This window comes from Poecile atricapillus, chromosome 15 (assembly GCF_030490865.1).
Source record: "Poecile atricapillus isolate bPoeAtr1 chromosome 15, bPoeAtr1.hap1, whole genome shotgun sequence".
In the NCBI taxonomy this organism is placed as follows: Eukaryota; Metazoa; Chordata; class Aves; order Passeriformes; family Paridae; genus Poecile; species Poecile atricapillus.
In genome coordinates this window covers 9,612,019-9,634,917 of record NC_081263.1, presented here as the reverse complement: position 1 = coordinate 9,634,917, position 22,899 = coordinate 9,612,019, and the positions used below count along the sequence as shown (strand labels likewise).

The window sequence follows — 22,899 nt, the reverse complement described above, 5'->3', positions numbered from 1 at the left end:
GGCAGAAAACAGCAGATTGAAAAACAAAGAGTCACCCTTGAAAAGGGTGAGCCAGAGCATGTAACAAGGATGAAAACCAGGAAAATTAGGTTGTGATTGCCCAAGTAAAGTAAAATTTAAACTTGTTTGTTGCTCCTGCCCAAGCAGTGACAGGCCCTCCTCTCCCAGCAGCATGTCCCAAGTGTCTCATGCTCAATGGCAGGAGGGCTGAACTAGATGATCTTTAAGGTCCCTTCCAACCCAAATCATTCTGTGATTCTATGAAGTGTCCCTGTGCTTCAGCCACCTCTGTTCCCTAAAGTTCCCTGCCTGAGCCCCACCGATTTGCTTCCCAAGTTGGATCCTTTGCACACAGCTGCTGAGTTTCTTGGATTAAATAAGTGGCACAGTAAGATTTCACCAAGTAACTGGCACAGATGCATTTCAACTCAGGAAAGGGCTCCCCAAAATCCTGCAGACAAGTTTCCACTCTGGTTGTAATTTCACAGACCAAATTCAGCAGGATTCAAAAAGGAAAGAGAATAATTAAAAAAAGGCAAAACAATTGGACAAGCGTAGAAGGACACAAAGGTTTTCCCTCCCTAAGCACTCAGGTGTCTTGACATTGCCTGCTGCAGAGCCAGGCTTGAAGAAAGCTTTCCCCAGACCTGCAGTGCTGGCAGCTCTATGTTATTTGTTATACATTACTTGCTGTATGTTATTCTCCCAATTTAATTCACAGGAAAAGCAAAGCAAGCCCAGAACTGGGGTGGGGGGGCAGGGGGGAGGAAATCAGGAGGCCTAAGTTTGGCAAATCACAAGACGAGAGAACAAGAAAAATGCTTTAAATGCCTGCTAGATGCCACAGCTTTTTCTTTTTTAACTCACTTTTCTTTTTTTCCTCCCCTAAAATGAAGGGAAGGCTTACCCCTAACCAATTAGGTTTCAGCACACTTGGAAAGATCCCAGCATTGAATGCCGAGACCTTGACATAACAGGTGACAAACTTTGCTACGCCAGAAAAAATTTAACATATAATAAGAAACAAATACTAGAGTGCTGATGGAGTGGTTTTTATTCCAGCAACTTGTATAAATGTCCTATATTGACTTGCACAACCCCAGCACCTCCCAAAGAGAGTGATAACAGCCTGGCCCCACTGCTTATCTGCCATTCCTCCTCCTGTAACACTGCTGCTCCTCTCCATTTTGCCATGGTACATTTAATATCCTTCACACACTCCTTTAGGGATTCAGCATATGCCAAAGACTTTAACAAACAAGATTTTGCATTCCTTGGAGTACCTAAATTAAAGAGTGACCTCGATCACAGCAGTCAGAACAGCTTCGCGCTTCTAGAAATTAAAGGTGGCTTAAATAGAAACTTAAGCTGGAGGCAGAGATAAATCTGAGTCTCCCAAAACCTTGTTCTGAAATATGGAGTAAAGCCCCTGCAAATTTGGCACCATGAGCTATGATTACCCTGGCAGCTCCTCCTTGAATTCCCTGGAATTGCTGCTTCAAGAAGAATAACAGAGCGAGCTGGGGCGAGGGCGCAGGGACTGGGGTTTCCTCCAAGCAGAACATGCGAACAGCTCAGCTGCTTATCACTGAAACTGGAACAGCAACAAGGACAACCAAGGCATGTTTTTTCCCCCTAACTTCTTTCAGATATTAAAATCCCAGCATCCAACAGCCAAGATACACTGAGGTCCTTATGTCTCAGTTATTTGCACTGTCTGCCAGAACCACAGCCATCATTCCCATCCCACTGCTGTCCTTACGGCTTCCCAAGGCTTGACTGAGCAGCTCAAAACCTGCAAACAAGTTCCAGAATGGAGAATTTCTTCCTCAAACAGCAAATTCAACATACAGAGTAAGCCATCTTACTATACCCCTGTGTGAGATCCACCGAGGGACTGAACATTTCAAAATCAAATCCACTGCAAAGGCTCAAAAATAGAGATTATTCTATTTTCCTTTTACCTCACAACCCCACTGCAGATTTATTTTTTTTAACAGACATTAGCTCTCTTTTGGGACCTTAACAGATCTTCTTGCTCTTCTTTGGGATTTTTATTTTTTTTTTAATGTGGCTGAAAAGGGAACTAGGCTGTCCCAGAATAAATCCTCCTTGCAGAGCAAAGCCTGGTTTGACCTGAGACTCACACAAGCAGACACAGCAGCCCCGAATCCACCTCTCTGTCCAGAGGGTGGGCTGAGGAAGAACAAAATGATACAGAAAAAGACAAAAACAATTCCTCTGCTCACCAGTCTCCAAAAGGGACTCTTTACCTTTTCTTGCTATTTCTCAGAACTAGGAAATAGCTGAGCTGTGAAGGCACTTTGCAGGCTTTGGCAGAGATGAGCACCTTCCTGAGGTGTCCACATGGACCTGAAGGAAACTTCTCAGACTTATTCTGAGAAGACCAGACACTGCCCAGCAGAGACTGTCTGGCCCTGCAGCCTCTGCTGCTTGTGGAACACTGATTTAAAAAGTTACCATGCCCCAAGGTACAATTAAAGGACTGACACGTTACCATTCAGAATCTCTAAAGAGGCTTTTTTTTATTTCTCCAGTATTTACAGAGCTGGGAACTCGATTTCACTGGTATTTCTTTAAAGAGAAATAGCTATACTAAAGGCAACATCATTCACTCCCCTCTGTGTCTCTTCCAACTCAAGTGAACCAGCATCCTACGGAAAAGCTTCATCACTAAGAGGGGCAAGTTGTACAATTTAATGTCCATAACATTCAATTTCAGAACCAAAGAGCATAAAATATTTCTAAGCAACATCTGCTTTTGTAGGGAGACATGCAAACTTACGTTATGTTTAATAACTTCAATCTTTTTAAGTGCCTGAAAATTTAAGCCACAGAACAGCATTTCTCATCTCTGTCTTATTTTAGACCAAAACCAGCCCTCTCCAGCCTCACCACTTCAGGCCAGGAGGGAAGGGAGCAAAGAACAACAGCAACAACTCAACAATGTCCATCAAGAAATACCAGAAAGATATTTCCAAGCTGTTTTATCCTCCAACAACTGGTGCTCCACAAGCTCTTCAGACCACCAAATTCTACTGTTACTTTCAGGGAAAGTATTTCCCTAATTTTGCCCAGTATTTAACCTGAACATTTTTCTCTGCAATTTTAGGACTGTGACCTCTTACTCTTCCTGCTGTGAACAGAGAGCAACCATCCCCTTCCCTTTTAGGCACCTGAAGATGTATTTCCTGCCTTGCTCTTCTCCCATCTAGAACCAGACAGCTCAGGTTTGATCAGACCAAGGATTTCTAGACCTCCAGTCAATCTCTTTACAACTTTCTGTATCTCCTCCAGCCAAACTCTTCCCCTCTCTCCTGCCAGAGCCAGACAAGGACACTTTTCCCCATCCTTCTGCACTATACTCCTGATGCTAATGTTTATTTTCAGCTGAGTTTTATGTCCAATCTCCAAGAATTTACAAGCAGATCGTGGTCCAACCTATGTCTACTGGAATGAATTTTTCCATTGCAAGAAGGAAATATTCCACTATTCCTTATGGAATATTCCCATGATGCTAAAAATTCCTATTGCAGAGTTTTTAAAATTTCAAATCCTATTCAGGTTGGGTTTAAAAGCAACTAAACAGGTATATACAACATGGAGCTTTAAAAGTCAGTGAATGATAGTCAGCTTCCTATCCAAGAAAAGCAAACAACAGACTCCCACTCCTCCCATCTTCATCTCACTGCCCAAAGGATGCTCTAAGGACCACAGGGGACACAAAGAGCTAAATTTAAGTATCTATTATTTGAGAGCAGTAATCATCACTTTGTTCCATGTTTTATTCAAGGCCTGATGGGGCCCTGATCATCCACGTGATTATCCAGTTCGAGGAAAGAGAAGAGCACTGGTTTCCCTTTTATCCAAAAACCCCAGGACTACAGCAGGACGTGGGAAGCTGCGGCTCTGTTCCTGCACTGCCTGGAGGTTTTGGCATCTTCAGCTTCAGCTGCTGCTGTGAGCTGGGATATTCTGGGATGGGGAACTCTGTCAGTCCCCCGGGATCTGCTTTCCATGCAGAATACCATATTTAAACTGTCAATATATTCAATGACATGGCTGAACAGTTCCTCTGCCCTCATCTCCAGCCTCTCCCAGCTGCAGTTACTGGTGCCGTTCACACAGTTTTGTGGGAGCAAAGAGACAACAAAAGCAAAAATAAGTTTTTTCCAACAAAAATTCCCTTTGACAGGCAGCCCTGCCATTAACTCAGGGACAAAAAAAAGCCTGGGAGCCAGCAGTGACAATGCTATTATAATACAAATTATTAATACAAGGGACCTCATTGCTCTCAGCTTCATGAAGCTTGCCAAAAGCCAAAGGCTCCTATTTTTGGGGGGGTACACAGACCTTGAAAACTCCACAGTTAGCAAAGGAAAAAACACACTGACAGTCTTTACACTGTCCATAATATCTTTTTAAGGTGACTTGTCATTTAAACTGTCAGCTTGAAAACTAATAATTTTTAAAAATGAATATAATATTATGTATTACACTCACAGGCTGCAACCACTGCCAAATTCCTCTGACAGTTTTTACAGGATTATAATCACATTCCTCTTTTAATGTTTTATTCTCTTGCTCCTGTGCCAGAGACATGGGAAGGAGAATAAATGGCTACTTAAGAACAATGTATGATGATCCAAACCAAAACTGGAAATGGAGCACAGTGCTGTATCCACCTCCTTGGAGGCGGGATGCTCAGCAGCCAGAACACTTCCAGACACTGGTGTGATTTTAAAGCAAGGTTTTCCCATGAAAAATCCTTTTATTAAAGGAAAAGCACTGATAATTGTGAGGCAAACATGTGGGAGGACAAGCTTTATGTTTCTGCCATGGAGAAACACCAGAGACCAGACACAGCTCAACTCAACAGTGGCCACAAAGGAACCACCAGTGGGACCCGAGCAGAGACAAGAGCTGAGCACACCAGAGCCCTGTCCCAGAGGCTGCACACACTCCATTACTGTTCCATTTACTGCTCAGAAACCCTCCTGCTTTTTCTCCTCCTTAAATTCTCCTATTAAGATGGACCAGATGAACAGACCCATGTCCTGAGTTTGCTCTCCTCACCACGAACGAGGCCAGCCTGAGCAAAATGCTGGGTGCCAATCCCAGCTCCTGCAGGGACCTGGCTGGGGCTCAGACTGAGGAGAGTTACACAAAACAAGGATTCTGGCATTTCTTAGCTCAACCTAAATGTCTTTTTCCCCCCTCAAAAAAATGCCTGGAGCGTAACAGCGCTTGTTTGTACAAAGAGGACAGACAAAATAGTCTAGAAATGGAAGCAAAACCTGATTCACCCGAATTAATGGGCAAATTTTACAACATGAAGACATGAAAAATGTTGGGTTTTTTTCTTTTTTGCCTGCAAGGTTTTTTGTTGGTTTTTTTTTTTTTTTTTTAGGACAGTGTTCCCTTACAAAAGCATTCTTCTGAAAGCACTTCTCCCGTGAAGCTCCCCTCCAACAGCTACTGTTACAAATCTGTGATAAAAGATGTATTCAGCAGGGCTTGGCACACAAATAGCACCCACACGGGCACTGCCAAAGCCTTGCAATTTTATCATGAGCTCCAAAATACTTGGAGAGAGAAAAGATGCCCTTGCAGGGAGCATCAGCATAAGAGAAGCTTCATCTCCTGTGGTCACCTCAGACTGATCAGGATGGGGCAAAAAAACCCACAAGCATCTAGACACAATTCTGGAGAAAATCTCTCAAGTAGGAGGACAAAGCCATACAGATTTTCAAGGACTCGTGGCCAAGCAGAAGAAAGCTTTGATGAATTATCACTTGATTTGATCCATGCTCAGGATTTTACAGTGTCCCATTGGTGTCTACTTTTTGAGGGGAACTTCCCAGACCCTCTCCAAGAGTTTCTGGACCAACAGAAAAGTCATCCCTTAGCATCAGAACAGCCATTTCACAGACCTCCAACTTAGGCTTGCAAGAGAAATATAAATTGAAATCAAACCCCACTCTGACTCAGCAAAGTCCATCAAAAGCTGGGGGACACACAGAGCTCCTGATGGGGGACAAGCCCTGGTGGCACAGAGCAGGGGCTCTGCTGCTGCTGTGGAAGCCTGGCTGAGCACAAAGACGAGTGTGTAACAGCTCCAGGACACCTCTGCAGGATGTACAAACACACACCCAGCACCAGCACAGCTCTTCTGTCCTGCTGCTCCTTCCTTTGTGCCAGAAACCATCCAGCCAAACTGGACGCAGCATCCACGACACAGGGGAAAAGAAACATCTCAGCAATTAATAGACTTCAGCTGGAATCTCCCAGGAGACAGTATTAAAATGAAGGAGGGAAGAAACAAATAAACAGAGGAGAAAAGAACCAACCTAGCAGTCTGCCATGCCAACTTCTAAAGCCAAAAGTCAAGCCCAGGACCCCATGGCACAGTTCCCAGTCTGGGATACTGGGAAACAACCAGGCTACTGCATCTCCCTACCACTCTCTGCCCAAGAATTCCCATTTTCCAGCTTTTCTCCACAACCACAAAGCTCTGGGGGTTTTGTTTCCCTTTAAGAAGCAGAGATTTCCACTGAAGTCTCTGGTTCTGAGTGCTGGGCTGCAGTCCAAGAGCCCCAAGAGCCAGACATCAGGAGGTAGTGATGGGCTGCAGGCACTGGCCACCAGCCGGACCCTTTTCCAACCAGCTCAGCTGGGGGCTGGGGCTGGGAATCCACACTGCTGCATACAGGAAGTACTTCCCAAAATGCAGAGCTTAACCCCAAAATTACATCATGAAGCAGCAAGCACAACTCTCTAACACACCATAAATACATCACTCTGTACCACACTCACCAAGTCCAGCTCTAAATCTGGTTCACACATAAGACACAAAAAATAGAAATATTCTCCCTGATTTCATTGCGATATTCCCAAGCTCATCCAGAGAACCTACAAAGTCACTAAGCTATAATTAGAGGTTTATTATAAAAGGTGTTTGGGATGCCTGTCAGCACTGAAGGACACTCTGTGTTTAAGGTACTCTTAACATACACAGTGGCAGTGGGCCATTTTTTGAGCTTTCATTAAACAAAAAAGCCAGCTTGTTTACTCACCTCAAATGACTTTTCTCAGTCTCTGCTTTGTTGGGTTTTTTTTTTTCCGTCTCTAACTTGATTAATGGCATTTTAAAGAGTCAAAAAGCAAAAGCCATCAGTGAGGTGGTTTAAAACATACATTTTTGTCCATAGCTCATAACATGGTTGCCAGCTAAATCTTACTTTTCACAAAAACCAAAAAACAACAAAAAAAAAAACCCCAAAACCAAACCAAACCCCAAAAAACTGGGTGCAGAATGTGCACATTCACTCTCTGGTGATTGTAGGGTTGTTGGCATTTGGTTTTTTATTAAAAAAAAAAAAAATGAAGTGTGGAGGGGAAATGAAACCATGTGATACTTCTTTGAGACAGTGTCTAACATTAGGAAAACATGCAAAGAAAATCCCACAGTGATCCACTTGCAGACCTTCCCACAGCGCACCAAGCTCAAATTGATACAATAACAAATTCTGTTTCAAAGCACTTGGGCTGGCCTGGCCTTTTCAAACTGTTTTTAAAATAATATATGACAATAATATCATATCCTGAGGCTTTGGGAGGGACAGGAGCCCAGTGCCACACACCAGAGATGCTCTGTGGGACCTGGTCTCCCTCCTGGCTGTCACACCCCAGGGGGCTCTGGGCAGGTTTCATTCCCCACACTGAAAACAGAGATCACATGGGATCACCAGCTTCATGGCAGAGTGAGCATTTTGCATTAATTAAAAGGTGGCTCCATCACACACTCCAGGATTTCTCACCACTGCAGCACAGCGTGGATCCACCTCTTGCATGCCTAGGGTTTCAGCAGCCCATCCCTGCCCTTCTAAATGAAAAAATTAAGCCTACAAGTACCAAGTTCTATCACAACTTCACAAATGTTCCTAAAATTGAGTTCAAACTGGAATGAAAAAGCATCTCTAAAGTGATGCTCTGGTCCAACAGCTGGTAGCAGCATCACCTGGGCTTGGCTGTTGCAAAATAAACCCTGAGGGTGAGGTGGCCATGGCCATGAGGGGAAAAACATCATTAGGAGATAAAATCATCCCTGCTAATCCTGACTGTGAATTCAGGTGGAATTAGACCAGCTGCCAGGTACAGCTCTGCAGAGGTGACCTTTCCTGGTGCTGTCTGGATGTGGCACCATGGAGGCAGCAAGGCTGAGAGAAGATTTCTCCCTCCTCAAAACACCACCCACCTCTGGGGCAGAACCAGCCAAAAACAAAAGCAGAAGAGGAAGGCAGAGCAGAGCAGGGCTGCAGATTCCTGTGCCAAGAGGGTGTGCAGCTCCTGGATGCTCTGAAATCGCCCCTTCCCAAACACCAATTTCCATCTCTCCCTCCAAAGCCCAAGAACAAAATATTTGGGAGCTGGATGGATGCACAGTAAACATATTTCACTACAAATGGTCTCCAGTGGACTTGTTTTTGCATCTTGCAGCAAAGCACGACTGCAAGGGAATGTTTTCCTCTTCTAGTAGACTATTTACTGCTAGACACCTACATAAAATTATGGATATTTGACTTAAAATTCCATTTCTCTTCCCGAAAAAGCAGATGAAATTGAGCTACTTGGTTGCAAAATTAGCAATACTTTGTTGCTAATTCAGTTCCAAGAACCTCCCTCAGCTCTTTTTTCTAATCACATGCAGAACAGCTACACTGCACATACCATTTTTTGCTACATTGAGCTTGACGAAAATTTAAGACTTCCTCCCCACCCCATCTTCTTTTTAATGGGAGATGTGATTATTGAAATTAATTCGGAAAACAGTCAGCATTCACCAATCAGCTCAGCAGTTTGGGTTTTCTTCATCTGCTGGTTACATGCTAATTATTGTGCTGGTGAGATTATTTCCCATTCACATTTGGAATTTACAACACAGTAGGGAATTGATTAAATTAGAAGAAAAATACCAAAAAATAGAGAAAGAAATCAATGACATTTTACATTCAACATGTTTTTTTGTTTTCCATTTTGTTCCCAGCCTCATGCCTACAATGCCCTGACAAACTCAGCCCCAGCAGAGCAGACGCACAAGGCAGCGTTTCCCAGCTTTAAGGACTGGAAATGAAATCCACAGAGCAGATATTTTGGGAGGCAATACAACCCTCCCATGTTCATCAACACCTCTGTTGTTCCTCCCATCCTCCACTGCCTCACACCAACCATATCCTTTTCCACTTGGCTGACATTTGCAATTAAGAAGGGAAATCCCCCCACACGTGGGAAATGAGCCCCCATTTCCAAGCCAAGGCTCCAGCAATGCTGAAATGCCCACACAGAGGCAGGAATGATGTCCCCTGCCCATGACAAGCTCTGGTGGGCTGGGGTGGCTTCTTCCTCACACCAGAAGAGCACAAGGGACAGAGCAACACCAGCCCACAACACCCAGCAGCAAGGACCACCTTATCCTGCTATCAGGTCTTCTGATGGAAACCCTTTTCTCAGAGATGCTCAGCAGAGAGGTCCCTAATTTCACTACTGCATCTCAAATCCCATTTACCATCTCTTTTCACCTGGACAGGCACAACAATACTGTCATCAGCAGGGCTTTGAGCACACAAGGGATGTAGTGTTTGCCATGCAACGTTTATTTGTGGTTACCTCTCAAAGCTAGGGTTGCTTCTCACCCCCACCCTCCCCATTCCAATCATCCCCTTGAAAACTACAATAAAAAAACAAACAAACAATCAAAACCTATTCTAGGTGCCAGAAAAGATCAAAGTAGGAACATGAAGGCTTTAAAATTCCTTTAAACACCCCAGTCTCCTGCATGCCACAAACTGCTGGGCACCCACAAGCTGCTCTGAGACCTACTCTGAAGGTAACATGAAAAGCAGTGTCCTGCAACAGCAAAGGGAAACACACAGGTGACCCCACAGCAGAAAATAAGATTGAAAAAACACATCTGAAGGACTGACAAAGAAAGAGAGATGCCAGGAAAATCAGGAGAGCATAGAGTAGCAAAAGGAGCTTGGAAAAGGGTTAGGAGCAGGTGGACACACAGTGACTGTTCACAGGAGAGGGGTTTTGTAAGATCAACCCCCAGTACACCAACTCTAAAGATATCTCCCCTACAGCACCTTCATTTCTAATGCACTGACAAGCACTACTGTGTTCCCAGGGCCAAATTTCCAGCCTCCAGGAATGATGCTGGCACATGGCAGAACCACCACAGCTCAGCACAGGCTGGGAGAGCAGGACAACACCACACCACCAAGGCAGACAGAACAACAGAGGGAAAACAACGAAAAACAAAAGACCTGCAAACCTGCAGCGGTGGCTACATCATCCTCAGTCTCCATCTTTCCTGCCTGTAAAGCAACAGGGAGATGCCAGACACTGGAGCAGGGAGTGCTGGCTGCCATTTAAAACATCTGCTACACTTCCCAGTGCATGCAGGGCTGGGGGAGCAAAGCCCAACAGGTGGATTATGAAATATTCACATTATTTGCTTGTTCACAGCCCAGACCACAGCCTGCCTCCCCTGTGCCTGCACAGCTGAGGGGGGGTCTGTGCTTAGATTTTTGGGTTTAAGTCAGCTCTGTCTCTATAAAACAGAGACACTCCCCCTCTCTTAAATGCTTTCTGACATGGAAATGATTCCTAGCAAAGAAAGAAGGAGCAGGATACATTTCAGAAGGGGAGATTGCTTTTACATCCTGTTTAACAAATCAAAGCACAACACACAGCAGGCTTGCACAACACAGGTGTCAGGGTGATCTGTCTCTAAGGGCCACCCCACACCCAGGAAACAATGTAAGAGCCAATTAACCTTTAATGCAAAGTGTAAACACCTGTCTTAGCAGGCCTGTGAAAAATGGCATCATATTCAACCCTTCAAGGTCTCCAAAGCCACCTGCTCAAGGTGCTGGTTGAGAGGTGACCACCTCTGCAAGGCTGACTAGAGCTGAAGGGTGCAGGTTGTAAAGCCCAGTGCTTTCTATCATTGGAAGCTGGAATGATAGTTGTGCTTTGCACACCCCCAGGTAGGACCTGGAGCCACCAGGAAGGTCTCCAGCCACTGCAGACTGCCCTGAGTACAAGCATGAGGAGCCAGGAGTACATTTGGATCCTTCCCACAGACACCCAAGACTTCAGTTCATTAAATATGTTACACATCAAAAAGCATCCAAGACAACCCCATCTGAAACATCCTCTTACACAAAGTATACTCCAAGTACTCCAGTGTTCTCCAGCACAGACCTTTGCTACCCCTACACTCCAGGACATCTGGAGATGAAGAGCTATAAGATCAGTTACCCAAGATTTCAAGCCTAATTTTGACCCTCTTTACTAAACCCTTAATTTTTACCATTTTAAGAGCAGACAAGAAGTTTCAATCCCTCTTTAAAGACAAATGTCAACTGATCCCTGATTATTTGGGGAAGACAGGAGCTCCACCAGACAGCAGGGCAGATACAGCTTCTGGCAGTAACTACACTCTCCATCTGTGGGATAACCCAAGCATTGGACTTACTTTCCAAAAGGACACCAGCAATAGCACAGCTGAGGCTTTGGGACAGGAAAGCAAGACACCAGTATGGCCATTTTGTTGAACTTTGCTGTATTCTGGGAGTTTTGTTTTTCAATTCATTGCAGCAGCTGGTCCACCACTGACCTGAAATGCTTTTGGACGACAAATATATCCCCACAGCTGAGAAGCACCTGGATGTAAAGAAAAAAGTGTCACAGCTTCTGATTTACAGCACTGCAATTGCAGAGGACAAGCCCAGAGAAGATGCACAGACTTCCAGATGGAGAGAGGGACAGGACTGATTACATACAATTATTAATGCATGTCCCTACAGCACTGGAAAAAAAGAACTGACTGTGCTTAGGAAGAAACAAAGCAGTGAAAAATAAAATGACTACCCATTCAAGTATTTGTGCAACACTGGCATGACACCTTAGGGAAATAAATATTTGCTTGACCTATTTCCAAAAGACAAGTTTTTTATAAGTCCCATGAAAACCTCTTTATTTACTGAGGCATGAGAGCAGAGCATTTGCAAGCATCCCGCACACCAAGCCATGTTCCAGGAGCAGCTAACTCCCTTCTTATCCTTCCCAGAGGAGCAAACTGATGTCTTTACACCAGTGGGACAAGATAAGCCTGAAAACAACATCAAGGCACTTCTTCAGGAGAAGAAGTGCTAAACAACAGTGAGCCAAACAGCAAAGAGCCACCTTGCCCCCCTGGAAGGCCCTTTCTACTGATCCATCTGCCTGTTGCTCAGTGAATTTTTCAGTGCTCACACTTTAAACCTGTGCCACCCAGGCTCTTTATTGAGGAGCCAGGCACCAGAGCTCATTCCCCACCCTATTCCTGACACTCTCAAGCATCTCTGTATTAAAAGGGGAAAAAAGAAAACAACCAAAACAAAACCAAAAGCTGTTCCACTTCCCTCCAATCAGGCAGGAAAGCCCCATTACCCAGACTGAATTTTCTGAGCATTATTGGGCAGGAGTGTTTGGGTGGAACTATGATGGAAACTTTTGCAACCTCAACACCATGTTATTTTATTTCATTTTTTTCCCCAAGCAAGTGCTAAAACACATGAGGCACCTGGCTGGAACAGCAAGGGCAGCACTCACCCACAGTAGGAGGAACCTTAAGATGTCATGACTGCAACTGGACACAGCTTAGAAAGCTCATCCTCTAATTTTTCTAATTTTAAAAAAAGCGGGAATAAGGAGGGAAGAGCACACAGATAAAAGGGAGTCCAGTTAAATGCCCCCCTTATTGTGCCTGTAGAACAAGGAGAGGGCACCCTCACAGTGTCCCTCTGAATGGGGAGAGCAAAGAGCAACCACAAAGCCTTTGGAGCACATGAGAGTGGAGATGAGCCATGGCTGCCATGGCTGTGACCGCTCTGGTGACATCCCAGCTCTGCTCTTGTGCCATGTGTCATCGTCACCAGCTCCTGAACTCCACCACAGCCACCCCAGCCAGGCCTTCACAGACACCTCATGGAAGCTTGCTCCGTTTGCATTTTAAGCATTGTTATTTACAACATTTGTCAAGAGAAGAAAACAAAAACAAAAACAAAAAACAAAACAAAAAACCAAACAAACAAAGGAGGGGAGAAGTACAAGACTTTTTCCTTTATAATTAGAAGCATCACCCCGCTCCTACTTAACAAAGCAGAAGAGCCACCACAGCTGCCAGAAGGAGGGAGGCTGCTGACCTTCATCACAAAGACCATCAGGTACCAGCAAGAAGGATCTTCTCCAAAATAGCCTCTATAGCAAGACTAGACTCATTCTACCTGGAGCAGGTGTTTAAGTTACTAAGATCATCCTCCTGATCTCCTATGTAGTTAATGCAAAGAGATAGGCAACTCAGCATGATTCTGTGTCTGTATGGGGCAAATCACCCTTAGCATGAGCAAGGAGGGGGGAATGTGGACCTGGCTCTGGGCTCCTCCTTTCCCAACAAAATCCCTCTATTCCAGGATGACCCCAGCCCCCACAAGAATGAGGGTGATAATAATTTACATTGGCTGTGAGCAAACCAAGGACCTTCCCTTGGGGTGAACCTCCCTCATGCTTTTTTACATGCAAATCAGGTGGAAAAACCAGAAAGGAATAATAATATCAGGCGATGGGAAGCAAGGGACCCATTGCAGCAGAGCAGGCAGCAACAAGCCAGCCCATGGGGGTTAACTTGCACAAAGCTGGGGGTGCTGAGCAGGATGGGGGGAGGTATCTGCTCCCACCTTCTGCCTTTTGTTTGCACAGATTTCTACAGACTCTCAGTTGTTTGTCTCCATTCCCAACAGTTTTTAGAGGGAGCTGATGCCCTGCCTGCAGTTGGCCCAGTCCCTGGAGGGGATGAATGTGAGCGAGTCTTGCAGGTCTCATCACAGCCCAGATGCTGTCCCACATTCAGGAACAGCAAGAGATGATCAGTGTGACAGCCTCGCACAAAGCAGTGGGATCCTGGTGCCCAGAAACCTGGAGGAGGTCCCGTGGGATCAAGGCACAGCCGTGCCCTGCAGACAACCGTGCCTCCAGACCCATCCCGTCACACAGACACGGAAAGGCTGGACAAGGGATGGACACAGGCCCGTGTCCCAGGGCTGGACTGCAAATCCAAGTTGCAGATACACCCAGGAGCTACAAGATGAGCTGTTTTTATGTAGTAACACCATAGTAACCAAAGCAGAGGGAAAAGCTCGCATACACAGAGGGACAGCATTTTTGGAGAGGAGGAGCAGGAGGTCTAAATTGAAGAAAAACCCTGCAGAGCATGGAGACACATTTATATAAACGAGAACTGGAGCTACACTGCTGTTTAAATCTCCCCACACTGACAACCCAGATGGCTCTCAGTACCAGCCTGGCTCACCTGCTCCAGGCTACCCCACTCCAGGCTGTCAGCACTGCCTGCATCCATCCCTGCACCTCTCTGTGGAAAGCCAGCGGCCCCATGGGGCTGGTTTCACTTGGCTTTACAACAAGGAATTTATTGATAGGGATGTGCTCCCACGAGTGACTTCAGGGCTTCAAGTTACTACAGCTTTTCTACAGTAGCAAGAATTGCGGAGGCTGAGCCCTGTCAGAAAAACCTATGCTAAACCCCAACCCATCTATAATACAATTAACACCAGCTACAGATTAGGCTGTATCTGAAGCAAATCAGATCCAACAGCCTCCTCTTTCCCACCCCCAAAGGTGGGTCAGGACTCCAGAACTGTGTGGGCATCCGTGTGCTGCAAGTTACTGGGATGCACTAAGAGGAAACAATAAACAGACTGGAACAGTCTGCTCCCTCTTCTCAGCTATGTTGTAAAATACATCAAGGTCATAGACCCAACCTAGTTAATAGAAGTTATCGTTAAATTGCTGTTTTCTTTTATGGTAAATAAAATGCATCTGAGCATCTGGGTGGTTTTCCCTTCCTCCTCATCTCTTAAAGAGAGATTAGTTTAGAATAAGCTGTTCCAGATAATGAAGTAAACTTCTGGCTTCCTATCCATGGAGAAGTGTTCCTCAGGACACTATGATCCTTCTTTGGGGCTGCAGCCAGAGTAGGTGGTCAGGGGGAAAAGCAGGGAAACCCTCCCTGTTCAACTGGAGCCATTCTGCAGCACTGGGCAGAGAGAAAGCCCATGGCTGGGCAGAGTACATGCCTTTAGTGGGCAGAAATGGGAAAAAACAGATCAAGAAAGGTTTGTATATGAGCTTTTCGAGGTACACCACATGGCGTGAAGAGACACATCACCTACCTCACCCCCAAAAGTTTCCCATCACGTAATCAGAATAGCACAGAACTCATTTGGAAAACCGTATTGTCTGAGATTTGAGGGTGCAGACAAAGTGTGCCCCGAGCAGCAGCATGGGGCCACTTCTCACGCAGGCCAGTTTGCCAAGCCAATGTGACACCCGAGCAGCACACACCCAGTGTCCATCCTGGACCCACATCCCGTCCAAAGGGACATCTCTGCTCTCCAAATCCACCTCTCACAGCGGAGGGGCCTCAGTCTGCTGGCACCTGGCCACAAGCCCGGCTGCCACCACAGGAGCCCTGGCTAGGAGCTGGCATAACCCCGGCAGGACTTTACCCCAGCAGCCCGAGAGCGTGAGGTTAAACCACTGTCCCCAGCCAGGCAAGAAGAGCACCGAACGGGAAATGTGGGGTTTAGTCCCGCTCCACCACAGATTTCCTGTGCGGCCTCGGGCTCGTCACTTAGCGGCCGCTCAGTTTTCCTACCTGCGAGAACGGGGAGATGCCGCCTGCTCACAGCCCGGTTCGACCCAAGCACCGGCACTTTAAACCCGGCACTGCCGCAACACCAACAGCTCCAAAAATCCCCACTGTGACCAAGCCCCCACCCGCGACACGAGTGGGGTCTGCTGCCCCGCTGTCCGTACAGCCAGCAGCCAGTGAGGGCTAGAAGAAAGCACTTTTCTTCCTCTAAAAACCCAGAGTAAAAGAAAAACAACCCAGAGCACCCCGGGGGAGAGGGGTCCCGATCCGCCCCACGCAGCCGGGTGGGTCCCGGGCCGCCCCGCAAAGCTCCCACAGCGGCTGGACCCGATTTTTAACCGGATTTATTTCAATTTTAATTGCTGGCGAGCCCACGGCAGCGCAGCCCCGCCGCTCCCGGCCAGCGGCAGGGCAGGGCTGGGCGCTCCGGGGCGGGGAGGGTCCAGCGTGTCCCGATCCTCGGGTGGGCGCCCCGCACGGGGACGGGGGTGGGTGCGACCGCCTCGGCCCCGCTGCCCCGCACCTGCCGGGGCTCTGCGGTACCGGCGGCAGCGGCTGCGGGCGGGAGCGAAGCGCGGGGCGCGGGACCCTCCCCGCCGCGCCGGGCGCTGGGCACTCACCCGCGGCAGGTCCGTGGCGGCTCGGCGGGGCTCGGAGCGGGGCGGTCCGGTCCGGTGCGGTCCGGCGGAGGCCCCGGCCCCGAGCGCGGGGCGGGCGGCGCAGCGGGGCGGGCGGGCGCCGCCGAGCCCAGGCATCGGCGGGGGGAGCGCGGGGCGGGCGGGCGCGACAAACACCGGCATCAGCCGGGCTCCATCGCCGGGCGGGGGGGCCCTGACGTCACCGCGGCCGGCCGGAGCGCGCGTGCGCGCGGGGACACCCGGGCGGGTCGGGACGGTGCCGGGACCGGCCCCGGGATCTGGGATCTGGGGTCCCGCATCGGCCACCGGGACAGGGAACCGGGACTGGGATCTGGACCGGGCACCGGGGAGTGCGGCAGGCGCCTGCAGCGGGGCTTTGCCCGTAGCAGCGCCCCGAGCGCCCGTGGGGTGCGCGTACCGGGGAGCAGCAGCGGGCACGGGGAGGGTGATGAGGAGCGTGCGGCCACCGCCGGGGGCTGGGCACGGAGCGCTGCACACCGGACCCCGCTGTCCGCGCAGGGAGCTGAACCGGCCCGTGGCGCCGGGCTCCGGTGGAAGCGGAGCAGGGCGACGAGTCCGGTCGGTCCGCGAGCTCCATCAGCGTTGTCAGGAGCCGCGGGCGGCTCGGGGCGGGCGGCCCTGCACGGCGCCCAGCGCGGTGGAGCCGGCACGCATGGCTGGGTGGCTGGAACCCCCAGCCCCTTCCCTTTGGCAGCCGCTGTCCCCCGGCGGGTGGGACTGTCCCACGCGGTGAGGGACGGAGGCTGCTGCGGGCGGGGGGCTCCGGGGTCCAGCCACAGGCTGGAGCCCAGGGCTGCTGTCTAGCACTGACTGAAGAGGGGCTTGGGGTGCCCACACTGCTGCACCCCAAGGCTTTGGCAGCGTCATTCCCAGCCTGCTGTGAGCAGGTCAGGAATCGAACCAAACACCAAAGATTTACTTTAAATAAAATGTGTCTTGGAAAGATCTTGTCTTGAAATCAGACACCAGCTTTGGACAAAAAATAAAAGATTTTCCAGCTGTCTAAATGTGCACATTATCCCACTTTCTCTGGATTTGGAGCCGGTGGTCAGACTCTGTTCGCAGTTACATTGATGTAAATATATCGCTTATCTAAAGCTATGGGCTTTAGAGTGTGTCTCGGTTTAGAAGACAGGTGTCTACTAGGGAGGGCAGGAGCTCCTCCCCCGGGTAGACCTTCTTCTTCCGAATTACTATAATTTTGAAAATCAAGCGGCTCTCAGGCAGAGATTTGGGGATAGGAAGAACAGTTATTTACTAGTATGCATAACAAGGCAAACAAACAACAATAACTACAGCGTTAGCAACAAAACAGAACGAGGGACCCCGTGACAGCCTTCTCGGCTGAGATGGGAAGGGATGGAGGAGAGGCTTTGCTTCACAAACCTCTCGGGCAGTGCCGGTGCTCCGGCAGGGCTCTGAGGAACACTCAGCTGGAACAGCAGGGATGAGCAGAGATCCCGGGCCGGTGGCTGAGGTGGATCAGCAGCTCCGCGGCGATACCTGGCACTGGCACGTCCCGGCAGGACAGGGGGTGCCAGGCCACCAACGAAGAAGGAAGAAGAAGCAGCAGCTCCGTGTGTGTGATGGTGAATTCCCTTCTCTCAGCCGCAGCAGCTCCCAGCGAGTGTCCTGCTCTGAAGCTGAAGAAACCAGCCAGCCCCCAGCTGCCCCTGCCCTCCCTTTTTCCTGTCCTCCTTTCCCCCTGGGCCCAGCCAAACTCTTTGTGTTTCTCAAGCATCCACTAAGTATCAGCAGTCAGATGTCCCCGCCACTAATGGGTAAAAATTCCATAGGTAAGATGGAACAAAAGGAAGGACACCTAACCCCCAACACAGCGCATGTCCTAGCTGGATTGTCAGGAGCTGGGACACAAAAGCTGAGGGTTCTCAGTTCAGAGACTTTAATTTTCAGAACCGTGTTTTTGCTCAGGGCTCCCAGCTCTCCCGGTTTGAAAGTATTGCTGGGTTTCTCTGCAAGTCCTGGCTCTTGGAGCCACACAACTGCGTGGCAATTGCAGCTTTCTGGTTTGTTTTTTTCTAAAGTAAGCTTGAAGCCTTTGTGTTTACAGAAGAAATGTGAACTTCCAACAGGTCAAAAACTAGGAGCAAAATCAGCAGAGCATGTTTTTAAACCAGAAGGGATGGTTTCAACCAGTCCTGCGGCTGTAATTCAGCTTCTTCAATGCTTGTGATTGGGGACTGAGGATGGCATTTCCTCCTCTTCAGGCAAAATGGCTTTCCCACCCACTCCTTCACATGCCAGGCCAGTCTGACTTGATCTTTCTGAGAATGGGAGAGAAACAAAACCAACAACACTGTTTTCCTGTTTTATTCCTGACTCCAGGGCTGGTATGCAGAACAGCTGGACTTTCAGGAGTTGTCCCTATGCCTCAGGGAGTAGGACACCTGAGCCTTGCTCCCCATGGCTTTCACGGGATGGGAATTTGACCCCATCCAGCTGTGCTGACTTGGTGTTTCTGTCTCTCCTCTCATCCTGTTTTGCTGAATCACTCCTTTCACAAGCCTCTGGAGCTCTTTGTTGATCCAGGAAAGGAAATGGGAGCCCCAGCCCAGTCAGCTGAGGGTCAAGAAGCTCTGCCAACCTTCCCCTCATCTTAAAACGCTGATTCTCCCTGCTGGAAAAAGGGGCCATGATAATGAGAAAGCCCTTTCACATCCCAGCGTCTGGCAGGATTCCCTGGAGGGTCACAGCGGAGGAATGTCAGTCAGGAATGACAGCCCTGCCAGCAGCAGGCAGCTGCTCCAGGGAGCTGCCTGGCACAAGGACCTCGGACTTGATGGGTGGATTGACTGCTGTCACCCAGCTCGACGGCTCTGGCTGTCCCTCACCAGACATGTGGTGCCTGCAGCATCCTGCTCAGTGCACAGCATTCAGGAAAAGGCATCCTTCCAGCCGTGCCTCAGCCTGCCTGGCTGCTGCCTGGATTTTGCCAGCATCTCAGGAAACCCCCGTGTAAAGGGGATGCTGGTGAAGGTAAAGAAAGAGCAGATAGAAAGTAGAAAGCAGGTAGAAAGGAGCCAGGCTAGTGGTCATCAGAGGATTGTGCCACAAGGGAACAGGAGAACGCAGCTTCCTGACTCTGGGGTGAAAAGAGGATTCAGATGCTGCAGGGGTTTGCAGTGTGGGCTTCCAGCCATCAAATACTACTGGTGTCCCCAGCTACTGGCTGAGCCCCACAGCTGGAGGGATTTCTCCTGTTCCATCCCCAGATTTTCTGCCTGAAAAGCAAAGTAAGACCCTTTTTAAATCAGCTTGGTTCCCCTCCTGTTCTCTGCAGCATCTCTGGGGAGTTGAGCTGTGTCAGGTCTCAGCCAACATGAAGGCAGGTGGGTTGGCCAGCTCCTTGAGTCTGCCTCACTGCTGGATCTTCTGACCTCCCTGCAGACATTTCAGGCCTGTGAAGAGGCATGGAGCAAGGCAGGATCCAAGGAGGTGCATCCCAGGCAGCTCAAATATTAAATCAAACAGCTGGGAAAATCACAGAGAAATAATGTATTGGTGAAGAGAGGAGGCAAACTCCTCATGAACTCCCACCTTAGAGGCAGCTGGAGAATTGGCTGTGGCCTGGCTGTCAAAATGTGAAGAGGGGGAAGAAGAAGCTTGTTTTTTGACATAGCTTGTCCACTCTCCCATCCTGTGACTGAAGACATAATTTGCTTTTGGGAAGAGAGGAAAATTAAGGAGGCTCCTGGGAAGTTTGTGGGTGCTCCCATCTGCCAAGTGGATGGATGGATGGATGGATGGATGGATGGATGGATGGATGGATGGATGGATGGATGGATGGATGGATGGATGGATGGAGCTTTTCTAGAGAAGCCCAGGATCTCAGGCTGTAGGGCTTTCAGCACGACAATCAGTGAGGAGCCCACAAGGCAGAAGTGCCCTGTTAGAGGTGAAGGCTGCCATCCAGGAAGGATGGGGAGTGCTGGGATGCAGGAAAAAAGCTGCCAAGTTGGATGTGGCTGTGAGCTTTTTGGAATGCAAGGAGCTTAAAATATTGCATCTCAGTTGACTAATAAAAAAAACCTGTCTTGTTATGCAAAGGCTCGTTGCAAACATCTGTGGGTTGTGGAGTTCCCAAAAGGGAGAAGAAATTTCTCCCTGTTGAAGCAGCTCCTGGGGGAGGATGCACAAGATTCACAGAGAAATTGGGGGGTGAAGGGTTACAAGCACAGGGAGGGATGGATCTGCAAAGCTCACCTTCCAAAAAAGAGGAAAGAGTAAAAGGGAGTATAAAAAGCAGGTGGCAGGAACCAAGGATGATTTTATGACTTTGCAAAAAATTACCACGGCAATTAAAAGTGCTCTAAGCTTTTTGAAGGAGAAAGAAGGAAAGAAGAGGGAAGTAAAAGCCTGGATTGCAGGGGAGGATGCAGAGGGGAACAGCCACCACTCACAAGAGCCATGGCACAGCTGGGGATCTTCTGCAGGGGCATGGGGGCACAAGCAAAGGTTGGTGTGTCAGGAACCAGGGCTATGGATTGGTGGGGAAAGGCAGCTGGGCAAGGAACCTTGGAGGTAAGTGATGGGGTCTGTACTTCTGCAGGGTGCCCAAGAGCCAGGAGCTCATCTCTGTGTCCAGAGGGTGGGGGCTTGGAGCCACAGCAAGGCTGAGATGCCTGTTTGCTCCTGCTGGCATTTTGTTCCTTCTCTGTGTTCATCTGCAGATGCACACAGCTGGCTGAGGAAGAAATGGCGTCCTGCGCTCAAATGTCCTTTGTTGGATGTCCTCTGCAGCATTTTTCACAAGTTAGGAGGCATCTGCAGCCCAGATCTGTCCTTGCCTTTGTGTTCCAGCCCTGGGGTTTGTGTTACACCCTCAGGACATGCAGAATGTAACCCCCTGCCCTGGGTGACACCCACTCCAGTGGCATCAGCGAGCACCAGTCTAAGGGCATCACCTGAAGTGTCACACCCAAGATGTCTTCATGGAGGTTCCAGCAGATTCCTTCCCCGCTGGGCAGAAGTGCCCAATGACCTGGCCATGGGCTGTGGGGTTTGGTGGCAGCTGCCTGCCCTGCAGTGCCAGCCCACCCTCCCCAGGGACCGCATCCATGCTGGCCACCCACAGCAGCTGCTTTCAGTCCAATTTCACCAAGGGCCAGAGCTCCCAGAAGAGTAAGCTGCTGGAAAATAAGCTTCATTCCTCAGCAGATTTGTCACAGCCTTCAGGAAAGTTCCCATGTTGGGACTGGGATCTTGTGCTCAGGCCATGCTTGGCACTGGACAGGCACAGGGGGGATCTCTGTGCCTCTAGCTGCCATCAGGAAACTGAGGCATTGGGTGCTAACAGAGCTTGTCTGGTAATGAGCTGTGGCATTTCTGCAGCTCAACCTATCAGCTGGGGCCAACAAGCTTTGGATACTTCTCCTTAGGGAGTAAAGATGTACTGACCAGCCACCCTCCAGCTTTAGTGCTTCCCTGCCCTCACAGCACAATGTCAGCTCCATGAGTGAGAGCCTCCATCCCTGAAGTGCCACCACTCAATCCCCACCACTCCAAAACCCAGCAGAGAGGCTGTGGGGGAATCACCAGCACAGAAGTCGGGTAAATACAGGACAGAGCCCACAGCAGCCACATCCCTGCCCTGGAGTTACAGTATGGTGGGATTCAATGCCACAAAAAAGCCCCACCACCTGTTTCTCACCCAGTCCACCCAGCTATTCCCACATCAATTCCCCACTGCTCACAGGCTCCCTGAGACCTGGAGAGCATCCATTTTCTTGAAGTGTCTGCTTTTATGTGCTTTCCTTCCACTGTGTCCTCTTTTCCCATCCCCATGGAGATGATGCAGGGCAGAGGAGCCCCTATGCTTTGGTCGCCCTTTATGTCCCATTGAGACATCAGCGGGACGGCGGCTTGGAGAAGGAAGGGTCTCCATGGGCACAAGGCAGCTGTGGCCGGGCTGCTGGAGCAAAGGGGCTGTTGGATGAGCCCCAGGGGCCAGCCCAGGGCCACCGCCGGCCTGCCGGGGCCCTCAGAGGCTCGGCGGGAGGCCGGGAGCCAGCCCGGGGCTCTTTGGGAGAGCAGGCCCTCCCCTGGCTCAGGTGAGGGGAAGGAAGCAGCAGGGAGAGGAGGAGCTGAGGGTGAGTGCTGCTGTCGGCGCACAGCCACGCCTGGGGTTTAGTTTTGCCCCGACGTCGAGGAGGTGCTGAGGCTCAGCAGCTGCGCAGGTAATGGGGAAGGTCCTGTTGGTTTTCGGTGTGTGATGGATGGAGCCCGGGTGTGGGTGTGAGTGTGGGCAGGGTGTGCTGCTGGCAGGGCGGCCCAGGAGCGAAGCAGACGAGTGTCAGCAAAGCACCTGGTTTATTTTGGGCAGCTCTTTGGGTCTGGAGGTTGATGCGAGCTGTCGGCAGGGGAGGACTGTCCCCTTCATCCTCCACAAGAGCTGTGTGGTGGAGGGCTGTGATCCTGGCT

At 49.4% G+C, this 22,899-nt stretch overlaps 1 protein-coding gene across 4 annotated transcripts in view; it reads right to left on the bottom strand.

The window, feature by feature from the left end:
* Positions 1 to 16,559, bottom strand: part of ZHX3 (zinc fingers and homeoboxes 3) — a 46,609-nt gene extending 30,050 nt beyond the window's left edge. For 2 of the 4 annotated variants that reach the window (XM_058850238.1, XM_058850237.1), the window contains exon 1: positions 16,420 to 16,559. The gene's annotated coding sequence lies outside the window, so the exon portion shown is untranslated. Of the gene's footprint in view, positions 1 to 15,802; positions 15,820 to 16,419 lie in introns of those variants that run through there. The other 2 variants (XM_058850242.1, XM_058850239.1) reach the window with 2 other exon arrangements.
* Positions 16,560 to 22,899: the final 6,340 nt, after the last annotated feature.